Below are 17,590 nucleotides of genomic sequence, written 5' to 3' on the forward strand. Positions count from 1 at the left end.
AACATTGGTTGCGCCATCTTTTTGGTAGTTTATCTTTACGCCTGAAAACGCCTTACGTAAACGGCGTATCTTTACTGCGACGACCATGCGTACGTTCGTGAATAGGCGTATCTCGCTGATTTACATATTCTCTAGGCGTAAATCAGCGTACACGCCCCTATCGGCCAGCGTAAATAGGCAGCTAAGATACGACGGCGTAGGAGGTCGTATCTTAGCAACATTTAAGCGTATCTCAGTTTGATCATACGATTAATGTTACGACGGAGCGGATTCGGAGTTACTGTACCTAAATCCGGCTATAAAAGTTGTTTCCTCTTACCTCTTGCATCTTGCTGGGCAGAGAACAACTCACAGCCAGTTAAGTTTGGTCTTCTTGCCAGGAAAGCAAAATCAATTATTGGTTTGGTTAGGCAGAATATTTTTCAACAAGTGCCTCAAACCAATATTAACTCTATGGGGCTTCCCAGCAGTAGTTCTGAGAAAGACTCCACTGAACATATCTCCACTGACCACACAACTTTTGATATTTGCAACAGGATACCAATTCAAAAACTTTGTCATACAAGATAGGTTCACAGTGTCATGGAATTTTCTGTTTGAACTCTGTCTCTCTCCGGTGTCCATAAATATAAAGGTGCTTCTGAAAATTTAGACAGAACTAGTCCATGCCATACAGCTCTTTTCCACCTACTGAGAAGGCTTTGGCTTTCGCTGCTCTCCCAGATGTCATCGGCACCACCAAACCTGTTTCTGGTCAAATTAAATATGGCCCATTAGAATGGCCTAGTCAAAGTCCAGACCTAAATCGAATTGAGAATCTGTGGCAAAGATTGCTGTTCACAGATGCTCTCCATCCAATCTTACAGAGCTTGAGCTATTTTGCAAAGAAGAATGGGCAAGAATGTCACTCTCTAGATGTGCAAAGCTGGTAGAGACATCCCCAAAAAGACTTGCAGCTGTAATTGCAGTGAAAGGTGGTTCTACAAAGTTTTGACTCAGGGGGGCTGAATACAAATGCATGCCACACTTTTCAGATATGTATTTGTAAAAAAAAAAAGAAAGAAAAACATTTATAATTTTGCTTTTACTTCACAATCATGTGCCAGAACAATGAAGCAGAAAACTCCCCAACAATAACATCGCAGAACAATCGGTAAGCTGCTATATGTCGCTACTGTAACAAGACCAGACATAGCTGCAGCAGTGCTGTGGGCATACTATGCAGGAAAGTTTCAGCTCCCTGTCAGCGTGACTGGAACCAGTTCCGATCCTGATCTCCCTGGGACCCTAAGCAAAATGTCACATTAAAGTTGAGAAGTGGGGGGCTGCCAAAAACGCTGCTGACAGTGTTCTGCTGAGGAGGGAGTGTTCTGCTGTCGGAAATGACATCTTACATTAAAGTGAGAAGTGGGGGGTGCTGACTTCTTACCTCTTCTCCCATGCAGCCAGTGCGTTGAGAATCGGGGTGAGGGGCCGAAAATGACTTCTCACCAGGCAGGCCTCTAGTAATTTGTAGGGCCCTACGCTAAGGTGACCAGATTTTTAAAATGAAATCTGGGGACATATTTTTTTTTTACTAGTAATGGCGGCAATCAGCGACTCTCTGCCCGTCACAATCTGTCTCACAGCCTGTCAAGTCTTACTCTACGGGCCCCCGGCTACTACTGGGTGGGGTGCGGAGGAAGTTCACTCCACCAGGGAAGGCAAGGAGATAAACAGGCAGGCGGCTGGCCGGGACTTGAGCCAAGGCAGAAGAACATGCCAGCGGAGTTGAATGGGCATGCACCTGAAACTGAAGAAATAGTCCCTCCCCCCCGACCAGCACATGATCATCAGAAAGGGGCACAGGTAATGGAAAAAAATGCACCCCCCTAAGCTAGTAGGAGCGGCAGTGCGGGAGTGTGTAATTCAGAATTATTATTTTTTATTCTGCACTGACTGTCTTTGAAATTGCCCCAGCCTCTTGGGACAGTGTCCTCAATCCGGGGACTGTCCCCTAAAACCGGTGAAGTCTGGTCACCCTACCCTATGCAGCTTTGCGGGGGCCCTAAGCGACTTGCATAGTGAGCCTATAGGGCGGATGGGCCCTGACTGGAACACAGTAAAAAGAGTGATGCAATACCTCAAAGGAACAATTTAGATTAAGTTACGGTTACCAGCAACATCACATCCAAAACTGGTCAGATATGTGAATGCTGATTGGGCTGGGGACTACACAGACCACAAATCCACAAGTGAATTCATCTTCCAGTATGGGGAAGGAACCATAAGATGGTCTAGTCGAAAGCAAGTAACTACATGGGAGCACATGATTTACCCAGGTAATGTTTTTTGATAGTTTTAATCAGGTTGGTTTCCTTACACTATTTAGCTTGATGGCTGGATTGCTAGTTTGTTCTTTACTATTGCATCATTACTTCACATTGTTAACATTCTTATATTTTAATGTCTACGAGAAGTTCACCCATTCTTACAATACCTTAGTCGTTAATAGTACACAATTATGGATTACTATGTGATCTTCTTACTTCTTACCACTCATCCTTCAATTTACCTTTGAGTTAATTATTTTCACTATTGCTACACTTTGGGTTATATGGGTCACCGCTCCCCAGAAATCTTCTTTCCATGCTGGCTTTCCACCGTTTGCCCTTGGGGTTTACCGCCTCAACTCCTGGGAATGATGATACCTTCTCCCAGTTAATCTCAACCTATTGCGCTGTCACATATACTCACAGCTCATCTGTAAGTTATCTATGCGTGATCTATGGATATCACCCTTATTATTTATACCAACTCCTGCTCCATTTCCCTCCTTAGCCCCCCCTTCTCTCAATTCCTCCTTCATTTTATTGACCAGTTTCCTCAATTAATTTTATGTTATATTTATAGATTATTGCATCTGCTCCTGAAGATTGTAGGTTTTCCTTGAAATGCGTCGAGCTATATAGATGCCTTTAGTACGATTTTTATCCAAGAGTGATATTCTACAATATGCACATTATCTTGTTGGTTGTATTTGAACCTGTTACATAATGTGAACACAGATTTTAGAATCTGGTGGTTTCCTTCTTCTTTGATATCATGTTGTTAATGTCATGTACTTTCATGTTACCTATGTTATCCTAAGCAGAGTACATTGCAGCAGCACACGCATTTCAAGAAGAAGCAATATGGATTTATCAACTTTTTGTGGACATTGGGATAGACATGTCAAAACCAATTCTCATTTTTGAAGACAACCGGGGATGTATAAAGGGTCAATCCTAGGACCAAACACATTGACGTCAAGTATCACCTACCGAGGGACAATCAAGAGCAAGGTATCATTAACATTCAATATTGTCCGTCAGAGGAGATGACTGCTGATGCACTCACCAATCCTTTAATTAAGGAATGTAATAGTTATTTCCAGAAGAAGCTGAATATAATTTGACAAAGTTCATGCTGTTGAGAAGGGGTGTTGGAAAAGGATGACAGCATGTAATGTAAAGTTGTTAATAAATTGACAATACTGTATGCATTATACCAATCTATGCAGCAGATGGTGCTGTGGTATTATAGTGTATAGTTTGTGTTTTCTATGATATAACAGGATGTATTGTCTATCTCAGTGCATGTACTTGCATATTCCTGCTTCCTGTTCATGTTTCTCCATGCTGTAAGACATGTAATATCTTTCTCCATGAAAGTAAAGCCGTGTTACTGCATCCAAGAAGCTTCCAGTGCCTAATTGCAATACTCTGCACACTAATCCTTCTCCCCCCAACTTTGTCATTTCAGCATGTGTAAGAGTGACATTTTTATTAAGGGATAACTGTTTTATCAATTTATATAATATGTTGGGGCTGACAGGAGGGCCCTAATATATGATATTTACCTTGATATATGTATATTGCGCCAGTACAATGAAAACCAATATAAAACAATCCAGGATGCTTAGAAAGGTTACAAACAAGTGGCCACTGCCCCACCTATAACTGGCCTTCACAGTAAGGCACACATGGGAGGTCGACGTATGTCAAACAAAACCAAAGAAAATTCCCAGCTCAACTCACCAGCCAGCCTGCAACCAATCGAATTCTCCTGTCTAACAATTTGCATTAAAAACAGGGGTTTAGTTGGCACACATGTGCACGTACATGCGTCGATCCACAGCACCTCACTATTATTTGCAGTCCTAACTTTGTAAATTTATGAGTCTCCATAGTAGAAGGCCTAAAAAGTTTGCCTGGCCAGAGGCCCTTGCTAGCTCTCAGTAGAGATGGCCTGGTGGTTCGCCTGTCGGTCGTTTTCTGTTTTGCTGCGTTACCTCTGCTACACACAGTGACAAAATTTACTGAAACTAATTTTTTATAACTGGTGAGATAAACCAGTGGCCCCCCAAAATGACAGATTGAAGCGGGGTGTTATATAAAAATATACTTTCATAATAGTGTATTTGGGTACTGCAGAATTTTTGCCTCTTTCGCTGCGTTACCACTGCTACACACAGTGACAAAATTTACAGAAAAAAAAGTTTTATAACTGGTGCAATAAACCAGTGGGACCCCAAAATGACAGATTGAAGCGGGGTGTTATATACCTTCTTCCACATATACTGCGCTTCTCTAGAGACTTTTGTCACAGGGTCATTCAAAAAATGACAGGCAGAGGAAGAGGCAGGCCCTTCCGCAGGGGTGGTAGGGGTAGGGCAGAAGCACCAGGCCGGAGCCAAAGTGGGAAGTGGCACAAGGTGCGTTCGATTACGTCAAAGGACGCACCAGACTTGGTTGAGTGGTTCACCACCAACACCACCATTCACCCTCCGCTTGAGTCACAGGAATTATTTTCCAATCCATCAGAAGACATTTCCGATGCGCAGGTAGCAACAGCCGCCACTCAGCAGTCTGACGACAGTACCCAGATCAGCACAAGGAGGTTGGTCCCTGCTGTTGCTGCCTACTCCGAGATCTCTAATGTTAGTGGTGGGGAAGGTGACTTCGATGATGACGTGTCTACAGACGTCACGTGGATGCCCACAAGAGAGGAAGAGGAGGGAGTTCAGAGGGAGAGATGGACCAGCAGATAGGGAGGAGAAGCAGGCCGAACTTACATTGCACAGGAGGGACAAACCAGACTGCTAATGTATCAGGAGCGAGCCATCAACCATGTACGGTCACATCTGGTGTTCCCAGGACGCCGGCCCATGGCTCCACAGTGTGGGCTTTTTTTAATGTGTCCGCTGCTGACAATAGTGTTGCCACCTGCAGCCTTTGCAGTCAACGCATAAGTCGCGGTAAGCCCAACACTCTCTAGGGACGACCGCCATAAGAAGGCACCTGGCCTCCCATCGCCGAGCCCAGTGGGAGCAACACCATCAGAACCCACAAAGCCACACTCCAGGCTCTCACCGTCCAGCCTCTTCTCCTTCTCTCACAATTGTCCTTTACTCCACCTTCCATCAAGCCATCCTCACGTTTTTCTGCAAAAAGGCGGACTTCCGTGGCCCAAATGTTCGAACGTAAAAAAATTATGACGCTGGATAACCCTCTTGCCCAACGGTTGACCGCTGGCTTCTCGGAACTGACAGCCCGCCAACTACTGCCATATAAACTGGTGGACTCGGAGGCCTTTCGAAAATTTGTGGCCATTGGAACACCACAGTGGAAGGTCCCAGGAAGGAAATATTTCTCACAGAAGGGCATCCCAGAGCTATATGGCCATGTTCAGCGGCAAGTGAATGTATCTCTGACACACAGTGTCGGTGCCAAGATACACCTGACCACAGACACATGGTTTAGCAGATCAGTGGCTAACACCGCTCAATTTGACAGTTGGTAAAGTGGTGTGCGACAACGGTGCCAATCTGCTGAGGGCGCTGAAACAGGGCAAAATTACACACCTGCCATGCATGGCACACGTCCTGAACTTGGTCATGCAGCGATTCACTGCCAAATACCCAATTTCAGAAGATCTTACACGGCCATGGCTCGTCTTGCTGACATTCAGCGGCGATACAACATGCCCGTCAGACGTCATATTTGTGACTACCCGACGCGATGGAACTCAACATTGTATATGCTTGATTGGCTGTTCCAGCAGAAACGTGCAGTTAACGACTATCTGTACGAACTCTGCATCAGGACAGGTTCTGGGGAGCTTGTTTTTTTTTTCACCGTGCCAGTGGCTCCTCATGCGCGACTCATGCAGACTTCTGCGGCCATTTGATGAGATTAACAAACTGGTCAGTCGCAGCCAGGGCGCCATCAGTGATATCGTACCTTACGCCTTCTTCCTGGAGCGTGCATTGCGTCGTGTCATTGATCAAGCCGTCGAGGAGCAGAAGCAGGAAGATGAGGAAGTCGCAATGCTGGATGAATTCCCAGGGGAGGCTACTCCACCTGAGACAAGTCAACAACGGGAGTCTGAAGAGGAGTCAGAGGAGGATGGTGCCGGGGCAGATGAGGAGAAGCAAGAAGAGCATGCTTTAAGCCTTTCTGGGATCTCTGGTGTTGTCCGTGGCTAGGGGGAGGAGAATGAGGATGACATTATCCTGGATGATGAGCAGAAGCCAAGCCACTACACCGCTTTCATTTTAGTGCAAATGGGGGCCTTCATGCTCCAGTGTTTTAAGAGGGACCCCTGTATAAAAAGCATAAAGGGCAAGGACCAGTACTGGGTGGCAACGTACTTAGACCCCGGTACAAACAAAACATGGCGGAAATGTTACCACCATCACAGAGGGCTATCAGAATGCAGCACTTCCAGGCCTTGCTTCGAGAAATGCTGCATTCTGCTTTTACGTTCGCTGGCAGAGGAATTTACACTCACAGAGAAACAGTTGCGGGTACCAATCTAACAGCGCCTACAAAAAGAGGACAGTTTGAAGATGTGTTGGTCACTAATGATATGAGATCATTCTTCCAGCCAACCCATCGACAGCTGTCCTCCGGATCCAGCATCAGGGAACGCCTAAACCGACAGGTGTCCGACTACATTGGGTTAACGGCCGATGTGGACACATTGAGAAGTGATGAATCCCTGGACTACTGGATGGGCAGGCTTGACCAGAGCTTGCACAATTTGCAATGGAACTGTTGGCTTGCCCCTCGTCCAGTGTCTTGCCTGAAAGGACGTTCAGCGCAGCAGGGGGGGTCGTGACCGATAAGCGCACTCGCCTAGTGTTGACTACCTTACATTTCTAAAAATGAATGAGGCATGGATCTTGGAGGAATTCAACACATGTGACCAGTAGACCATGTTTGATTCAAATTCGTCATGACAGTCCACAAATATCCGCCAACACCCATAACAATTCATGGTCCCTGTCCTAAGTAAATACAGCGGCATAAAAGGCCTTTTATGTCAGTTGAATGCCTAATTTTTGGGGCCTGCACTTATTTATCCTGTGAATGCCTAATGTACCTCCAGCCACAGAATACAAAGTTGTTTGCTGTCAGGTGAACGCCTGTGGGCTAATTTTTGGGGCCTGTAACGGGCGGCACTTCTGTATCCGGTGAATGCCTAATGTACCACCAGCCACAGAATACAAAGTTGTTTGCTGTCAGGTGAACGCATGTGGGCTAGTTTTTGGGGCCTGTACTGGCCGACACTTACTTCTGTATCCGGTGAATAGCTTAATGTACCTCCAGCCACAGAATACAAAGTTGTTTGCTGTCAGGTGAACGCCTGTCGGCTAATTTTTGGGGCCTGTAATGGCCGAAACTTACTTCTGTATTCGGTTTTTCACTTAATACTTTTGGTAGGTCAGCGTCCATGTTGTGGGACTATTTGTGCACAGCTAGTAAGTATTTTGTGGCTGCAAATATGACCTGCAGGTTTTTAATGTTCGCCTGCCATTAAAGTCAATGGGGCCCGCCGCGAACTTGCGTCAGATGTTCGTCCATCACTAGCTATCAGCTCCTATGGTAATGTTGGCATATAATTACTACCACTGGGCTATCACATAGAATTACAACTATATGAGGTATTAGTGCCAATTTCTATTGCCAGGGTATTAGGCTGTGCTATTTTTGTGCATTGTACATGCATTTAAGACCAATGTGTCATGAGTATACAGTGCTATATTGCATATTTTAATAACATTAAAGCTGAAGTTTAGTTATGGCTTTTTTTGCATAGTTATATTGGTCCAGCTTGGTGGAGGTTGTGACATCACCGCCTCACCTCTCCACCTCGTCCAATCAGAGAATGCTTTACATTAATTTAGAAAATAACACGTATTCTCTGAATGGCAACTGTGCCAAGTGAGAAACCCCCTCTGTTCACTATGCAGCAGGGCAGCTGGTCGGCATTGAACTCAGAAGCTAACAGCCATCACTGCAGTAGCAGTGCCTACACAGTGATCTCCAGATTCTCCAGGGATCAGTCAGATATGCATACTTACTTGATTCAAGCTGGAACAATGTAACTATGCAAAAAAGCCATACCTAAACTTCAGCTTTAAAAAAAAAAAAAAAAAAAAAAAAAGGATTTTTTTTCCTTTTATTTTTTCTGCATTCACACACTGCAGTGGACTTCTATTGCGTTTACTCACTAAAAAAACAGGAAGATAGATTTGGCAATCCTCATGTTTTATCTATCATTAGTAGGTACAGTCATCTTATATACGGTTATTTACACATTTTGTGTGCCTATAGGCTCCAGTAGTAAAAATACAGCCTTGATTACAGATAATTCCCACAGTGTTTTTTTAATTTTTATTATTATATGGCATAATTAATCATTGACAGACACATATTGGTTCATGTACTAAAGCTGGAGAGTGCAAAATCAGACTCACTTCCACTTAGAATCCAATCAGCTTCTAACCTCTAACCTTGTTCAATTAAGGTTTGGCAAAAAAAAAAAACTGGAATCTGATTTGGTTTCTATACAGAGGTGAGTCTGATTTTGCACTCTTCAGCTTTAGTAAATGAACCCCATAGTTACATAGTTAGGTTAAAAAAAATACACACGTACATCTAGCTCAACCAATTGAAAAAATAAATAAAGAGAAGACCTCCATATACACAACCCAATACACACAGTTGATCCAGGGGAAGACAAAAAAAAAGTCAACAACCTATGACGCATGGTTCAATTTGCTCCAGCGGGGAAAAAATATCCTATTTTGTGCATTTACGAATGCATCCAGCTTTTTTTTTTTAAACAATCTAGTTTGCTAGCCAAAACTAGTTCTTGGGGAAGTCTATTCCACATTTTCACAGCTCTTAGTGTGAAGAAACCTTTCCATATGTGAAGGTTACATCTCTTTTCCTCCAGGTGTAAAGACTGTGCCCCATTTGTCCTCTGTAATGACCTGCAAGTGAATAACTACACTAAAACACATACTACAATGTAAATTAGTGACCTGCCAAATATTAATTTAGTGAACTGCCAAATGTGCAGTGTTAAAAGAAATCCTGGTAACAGACAGTGCTTGTTTTACTTGTTATAACTATTATTGGGCTGTACTACTGCAGTTGCCAGCAGATTTCCAGAGTATTGAATGTGGACATTAATGTTGACATTTTTGGAAGTAAATGATCATATCAATTTACATGTTAATGAGGTTATAAACCTCTGACATGGAATATGAACAAAGCACATCCCTCTATAGTGTGTACTTGTCTCAAATAAGAGCACAATGTTTCATTTACGTCTGCTGCCTTGTTCCTCTGCTATGAACATGAATCACTTCAAGAGAAAAAAGGTGACAGCCTCAGCTCTGTTCCTATCTGCAGTGGGAAGGGGGGGGGGGGTTGCCCCTTCCCTTTAATCAGCTATCAGAATTTTCCTCGGAGCTCTGCAGAGTGTAACCTCAGCTCTCCACCCCCTTTTTTCTGACAGCTCAGACAAGCTTTAAGAATTCTGGACTTTGAACAGATGAAGAGAGGAGAAGACTGCAGATAAACAGGTATAATGTACGTAGGAGGATTCATTTAATCTCCGTATATCAACTGAGGCCAGTCACGTCACTTCACAGTTATCTCACGTCACTTCACAGTTATCTCAGTTTACCTTAGCACAGTCTGTATTTTTAGTGTGTTGACAACTGCATTTGTTTTGGTGTGTACAACCTTGCATTTGTTTACATGTGATTATCATTTTAATTGTACTTAATATAGGAATTATCATGCTTGCTTTCATTTGCATGCTGTGACGTATTTTTATGCCACTGTTGTATTTATTGGCATTGTTTTTTTTTGGGGGGGGATTTTTTTTTCCACCATACTGCCTTTCTCTTTCTTTCTCTCCTTCCATCTCCCCCTCTCAGAAACGCAGGATCAGCCCCATCTCCCGTCCTGTGTAAGTGTGAGCTGGTGCTGAGGAGGTTTCCATGACAACCCTCGCCTGGTACACACAGAGCTCCCAGAGTGCATTCTGAGGGTGTTTATATGCCTCACTTTCCCCTGCAAAGCGTTGTCACCCCCCTCACTGGTATTCACACTGAAAACCCACACAGTCCTTTGATAGGAGCCACCGTCTCCTATTTGTGTGTATACACAGCAAATATCATTGAGTCCGTGTTCTCAGCAAAGTCAGTACTATTTATTATTCTATATACATTATCTACCTGTATCTGACTAGACACACATGCCCTTCCAAGACCAATATATATATATATATATATATATATATATATATATATATATATATATATATATATATATATATATATATATATATAACACATATATATATATATATATATATATATATATATATATATATACATACACACACACACACATATATATATATATATATATATATATATATATATATATATATATAAAACGTTTTACTGATATACCGCAGTAACACAGCTGTAGGATTACCATTGATGCTATTTATCTCTTCTTTTCAGTGCCATAGTCTCTCGATATAAAGAAAAATGAATGACTGATACTCAGCCAGTAATGAGACATCCTGTTTTCATCCCTCAACCATGAAGAAGGTAGCATGCTAATTATTTTATGAAATGCTAAAATATAAGCCAGTTACATTTTTTATGAATAGTAATCATATATTTATGGAGCGCCAAAAAAATGCAGACGCACTTGTCCAAAGCATCTCAGAAAAACCATATGGCACACTGCACAACCTCTATCATAGAAGATGGTGAAGCTGCGGATATGCACTCACCTGACAAGTGAAAGCTAGCCTTGAGTTCTTCAACGTCGCAGGCTCTCGCTTCTGTCCTCTGTTCTTGTGCCTGAGCTGTCTCTGATGGTCACGATGCAATGGTTTTGGGGGGCACTAAGCAGAATCTAGATCACGATGTTTCCCAGTCACTCAGTTTCTTAGACACACCCTATGTCGAGAGCAGCTTCTGTCATTGGTGGGCTAATCGATCATTCAGGTAAGATGCCTTTTGTGGCTCAACAGTTTGCTCTTCCTTATAGGGGCTACTGGTGTTAGTGGCTAGGATGCAATTGTGTCTTTCTGCATGAGAAGTAGCAGGCTCCACACATTGAATTGTTTCTATGGAAACAGTATCCATTAGATAACTGTGCAGGGCTCTGATGGAATGATGCAACGGATATATACATGCCTATAAAAATACAGATACATCTATTGTGTACATACAAGCGTATCTACTATGCACGTTTACTAGTGTAGAAGGAAAATGTGGTACATATCTTTATTTTTTTTTACATAGGGTACTACTAATTATGTATGCTGCACAAGCATTCAGCTATAACCCTTTTTTTTTTTTGTGATTTTTTTTTTATTCCATGTTCCTGGATCCAGCCTGTTTTCGTGCTGTGTATAGTGATGTCATATTGCACCGGATGTAGAATTATGGAAAACATAAATTTCGAGCTCAGCCTTGTGGAAAACACAAAAAAGCCTCTACAGCAACGACTTACATTAATGCAGTATTACATATAGAATTACCTTGCTAAGGCAGAAAACCCAAAGTTCTGGCTTAGCAAGCAAAGAAAGCAAGATGTCAAATAAGAAGATACATATAAAACATGTATGACATATATAGTGCTTTCACACTATAGATGCCAGGCCATTTTTTCCCTATTTTATTTTGAAGTCTTTAAAAATGATTCAATTTTATAAATAGTGGGGTGCAAATAGGATAACAGAAAAATATAAAGATAGTAAGATAGATAGATAGATAGATAGATAGATAGATAGATAGATAGATAGATAGATAGATAGATAGATAGATAGATAGATAAGAATCAAGATCAAAAGAAAGAATGAATGGAAGAGAGATCAAGAGAAAGAATGAATGAAAGAAAGATCAAAATATAGTAAGAAAAAAAGAGATAGAATGAAAGAAAGATCAAATAAATGAAAGAAACAAAAGTCACTCCACACTTTAAAAAGTAACAACAGTAATTTAAAGACCCCATTATAGATTGCAAATAGCTTAGACAAATTATACAGAGAAATAGAATAGTTCCCATAATGTAAAGCCCAATTGAACTTTCAGGTAAATAGATTTCTGGTATAGAAAAACAAAAGGTTTGCAAAGACTTACTGTTTGTATTTAGTTTAGAAAACAGCATCTGCCTGAGTAGATAATACTGTCTGCTGTCAGCATATAATATACACATGCACAAGCTATCTATCCTTACAAAATAGGCATGGACATTGCATACAATAAAGATACACTAAACAGTAACTAAAATTGTTGTAGATTTGGTGTCATCTCCAGGTAAAGTTCCTATTTTCACTACTTCTTTATTATGGAGTCATCTTCCTTCTATCCAGGTTCTTTTCCAGACTTCTTCTCGCTTCTCCAACTCCTCCAAAACTACGTATCTTTGTCTTCAGCATATGGCTGAGTTCACATCCTTTCTTCTCTTCCCCTACTTCCTGCAAACATCAATTCCTGTTCCACGAGCTCCATGAACCAGTCAAACAAGTTCATTCAGATATGAAAAAAGCAACAAAACAATACACTGTAACCAAAATGCACCATTCCATATATTTATGCTATAAAAATTACTAAATAGTCATAGCAACACAGCCTGTGGTTGTTGATGAGCTACTAGGAGTGATAACAGGACAAGCAGCCTCTGTACAGGTAGGAGGAATTTCAATTGGCTCTCTTGGGAGTCTCTGCTACACCTCTAATAGGTATAAACTGTATAGAATAATTATTTAAAAAATAGAACCCTTGTTTGACCGCTTTTCCTATTTGTTAGGCCACAAAGCAGGACTGACCAAGGGACAAAAAGCTGTTTTCATGATAAAATAACAGCTTTCACCTCACCATTGTGCTCTGTGATGTAATCACTGTGATGTAATCAGAATAGTGTAGTGGAGGAAGCAGACACAAAAGTTTCTAGAGTATCAAGTGCTGTACTGGACTGTACATTAGCCGCTTTTCAACTAAATGGAAGTAAAATAATTATTTGTTATAGTTTCTCATTTTAAAACAATATGCTGACTAGCTTGATTATGTTAGATTCGACTTCTTTGACCCATTGAAGATTTAAGCTGCCTGTGAATTGTGCCAATTCAGCAAGTGGCCCCACAGTCCACATAGACTAGGATGTATGTCATTGCATATATTGGCATTTGAAACAGAACAGTAAGATGGAATTGTAAAAACCTTCTACACTCTCTGCTTTATAGCTAGGCTGTTCATTCATATTTACAGCAACATGCCTCAGCAAGACATCTACAGACATTCAAGATTAAAGTAGGACTATAGGCAATTTTTTTTCTTTTTGGAGGGTTATAACCTCTGTCATATTTTTTATTTTTTACGCCATCTGTGTCCCACTGCGGAGCTATTCCTTCACTTCCTGTCCCACCGCCAAACAGGAAGTGCAAGAAAATCCCTACAAATTAAGAGAATTTATTGGGGACACCCAGGTCACCAGAACTAGTGTCCCCATTGGAAGATTTCACCTCTATTACTTTTCTGAGAACAACCCAAAATTGGGGATTTTATTTCACTTTCAATTTTAATCATAATGGTAAACAGAACAAATAGAGAGGGTGAATCTTCGTAACAGGGGCACAGACAGCAGTAAAAATGGACAAGCGTTGTAATCCCTCTCCACTCTATCCAAAAGAAGTGTTGCCTTTAGTTATACTTTAAGCTGATTTGCAATAGGTAGCAATATTTCAGCCAGCAATAGATGACTAATAGCAGTGATCTACGGCTGCAAAGCAGCATCTTCACTGATCAGGTCCATACCCCCAATAAGATAAAGCTCTCCTAAGGTAAAAATACCTATGATCTGTCTTGAAAAAAATATATTACATTAGGGTTGACATCACGTAAATGGAAAAACGCTTTGGGACTCAAGGCGGTTTACATCCACTTTACCATTCTACTACGTTACATAACATTTTTTGGTAAAATATAAAAGAAGCTGTTGCACCGAATAAATAGATACTAAACATGTCAAGACTTATGTAGCTCCCTCCTATTTAGGTGCTAGAATGTAGTTAGTTAATATAGTGTGGTCTCCTGCTTATCCAGGAGATTGCTAGGTAAAACAAAGTAGCTTGTCTGCTTAGAGAGGAAGTAAACCCTCTAATACATTTCTTTAAAAAAAAAAAAACCTGCAAGAGAAAGGCATAGCATACTAGCTCATTATGAATTACTTACCTAAGATCGAAGCCCCCGAAGTGACTCTCGTTCCTCTCCTACCTCGCCACCATGATACCCGAGTGACTTCCGGGTATCGTGTATCGCGGCTCCAGCGATGTGATTGGCCGGAGCCGCAATGACTTCACTCCCGCGCATGCACGCAGGAGCCGTCAGTGATGGCACGATCGCCTTCACTAATGGCACGTTCAGTGCACTTGTGCCGTTGTCTACGCCGTAGACATCGGTGCAGTCTTTTCTGCAAATATCTCCTAAACCGTGTAGGTTAAGGAGATATTTGTTGCACCTACAGGTAAGCCTTAATCTAGGCTTACCTGTAGGTTAAAGTGGTCTGTAAGGGTTTACAACCACTTTAACAGAAAGATTAAAATGTTTAGTGAAGGTATCCTGTGTAACTCACAGTGCTGCTGCTGTGTTTGGCTCCTCTGTACCCAGGCAACCTTGGAAGGTTCTGGGTTAACAGGCATTACCCATGAAGATCAGCAGCATGAATATGAATGCCGTCCCAGACCCTGAGCATGCTGGGTGCTGGTATTTATATTTAGTGAGCGCATGGGATCTGGGGTTTTCTCCATAGAGGAGAGTCCAATTGGGTAGGGGGCCTGTCGCTTCTCCCCAGCACAGGCTGCCATGCAGCCTCAGGCGGGCAACCTGAGGGCATGAACAGTGAATGTTGAAACCGAGGGTTCTCCTGAGAGCTGACTGAGGGAGGATGTCCATGGATCCTGTCTGGTATCACAGAGTAAATTTGTAAATTTATAAAGTTAACCGCGCTGATATGCCAACAAAAATAAAAAGCAGCCAGCACCACAAAGGACAATTGTGTGTAAAAGATGTAAAGTATACAGTATATGTGCAGCACTAATACATTAAAATAAAATATATGGCAGCCCTATTTAAAAATGCACCTCTATCAATCTTATTATGAATGTCACAAATAAACAAAATGACCTGAAAAGAAAAAAACAATGCTCAGTGTTAATACAGTGCACAATTATCATGTACACCTTTTATACCTTAAGCCCTGGTTCACACTGGTGCGATTTCACATGTCAAATCGGCGGCATTGGCCGGAAATAACACCGTCCTAATCGGTGCGATGCCGCATCTGCTCAGATGTCTCTGTAATCGCGGCCGAAATCGAGACTGGTGGCGTGAGTGAAATCGTGTGAGTTTAGATGGCTTCATTCCCACAGCCCAGTGTGAGCATGGAAAATATGTGAATATAATAAGTGAGCACTCATAATACTCATATGAGAATGTCTACCATAAATACTCATAAGAAATACATATAAAAAAATAAAGTGACACTCTTAAACCGTGAAGTGGTTAAACTACATTATCTATTGCATTAAATGTCCTCAGCACATATGGACAATGTCCCATAACAACAATAAAGCAAATGTGTTTGGATGTGCAACAAATAAAGAAAATTGTGAAAAAGTCCAAAATGATGTGAAATGACAAATTACTGAGGTAACTATCAGGAATAGGGTGGTTGATTGTTCCAGAAATCACAAACAGGGATCACTACTGTGAGAGATATACCCAACCGACTGAAATTGAAGAGGCTTACTGTAACGCGTGGACCCAATTGGCATACGCCTAATGAATCTAAACAGGCAGGGGTGAATAAAAACCTGATAAGAATAATTTTCATGACCAGCCTCCGTAGCGATTGAAAGGAAGATTCGACTTCCACCATTAGCCCAGACATCTATAGAGAGCCGTCACCTTCTCCCACAAGACTAAATCTTTTCTTCTCTATAATTCTCGAATGATGTTTTCATCCAAAAAAGAGACAAAACACCTCCAAATAGCGTAAAATCTTATGGTTAAAGGGGTTTATAAAAAGTCAGAACACTTATATTTCAGCTGATAAAAAAGTGCTTCTCAAGTTATCTTTCAGTAAAACAGCACAAAGGACACAATGGCTTAAACAGACCTTGGCCCGACACATTTCATCTACTTAGACATCATCTGGGGTGTGAGGCTGCCGCAGTCATTGCGTATGAATAAAAAATTTGACTCCCAAACAGACAATCAGCTTGTGACAAGGCATGTGTAGTCAAATTTACTTCCTAGTGTAAACTAAGATGGTGCGGTTGCGTGCGTATGAAGCATCGGTTTGACACCGAGGCAAACACATATATCACTTTACCCTCAGCTTCTTTAGCAAGGCAGTGGTCGTCTTGGAGGTGTGTTTTGGGGTAGTTATGTTGGAATACTGCCCTGCGGCCCAGTCTCCGAAGGGAGGGAATCATGCTCTACTTCAGTATGTCACAGTACATGTTGGCATTCATGGTTCCCTCAATGAACTTTAGCTCCCCAGTGCCGGTAGCACTCATGCAGCCCCAGACCATGACACTCCCACCACCATGCTTGACTGTATGCAAGACACACTTGTCTTTGTACTCCTCACCTGGTTGCCGCCACACACGCTCAGGCATGTACTGCTCATTGAGACTACTGAGTGTTTCCCGGTGGGCTGATGGCTCAGTGGGCCATTGTCAGTAACAGCCTGACAAAGTAACGGCTGCGCAGCCATTAATTTGGGCATCGGCGGGGTTATATGGAGGGTGGGAGCCGCAGTCGGTCTACCTGCATTCACACTGCATGTGTTATCAGTATGTATCTGCAGCCCTAAGAATGATTCACAAATGATATTGCAGTCTCTCCCCTCCCCCCACCCCCGGCTCTCCTCCCCCTTTCGTCTCTTGTCCCAATGCAGATAACCAGAGCTGAACCCAATCCCCGCAAGTCAAGGGTTATCAGGCAGCCAGTGATCGGGGGTGAGTCTGGCGGGAGGGGGGGGGGTCCGGCTAGGCCAGGGGAGTCATCGGTGGAATGGAGGGCTTTTACAATGTGATGGAAGAGCACCAAGTTTTGTCTGGAGTGCCGGGGAGTCTCCCTCCTGATGCAGCACTGATCTTAGTGAAGGAGGACCAGACCATTGACAAATTCCAGCCACACACTCCAATCACACTGCGGGAAAGTCACCACGAGAAC

General features: G+C 42.2%; 2 protein-coding genes across 2 annotated transcripts in view; one reads left to right on the top strand and one right to left on the bottom strand.

The window, feature by feature from the left end:
• HPCAL4 (hippocalcin like 4) overlaps nucleotides 1–11,431 on the bottom strand; it is a 53,987-nt gene extending 42,556 nt beyond the window's left edge. The window contains exon 1 of the mRNA XM_040336968.1: nucleotides 11,134–11,431. The gene's annotated coding sequence lies outside the window, so the exon portion shown is untranslated. The remainder of the gene's footprint in view (nucleotides 1–11,133) is intronic.
• The window catches only part of LOC120926774 (CYFIP-related Rac1 interactor A-like), a 144,857-nt gene continuing 138,129 nt past the window's right edge, over nucleotides 10,863–17,590 (top strand). The window contains exon 1 of the mRNA XM_040336967.1: nucleotides 10,863–10,945. The gene's annotated coding sequence lies outside the window, so the exon portion shown is untranslated. The remainder of the gene's footprint in view (nucleotides 10,946–17,590) is intronic.

The sequence above is a fragment of the Rana temporaria genome, chromosome 2, assembly GCF_905171775.1.
Source record: "Rana temporaria chromosome 2, aRanTem1.1, whole genome shotgun sequence".
NCBI classification, from domain to species: Eukaryota; Metazoa; Chordata; class Amphibia; order Anura; family Ranidae; genus Rana; species Rana temporaria.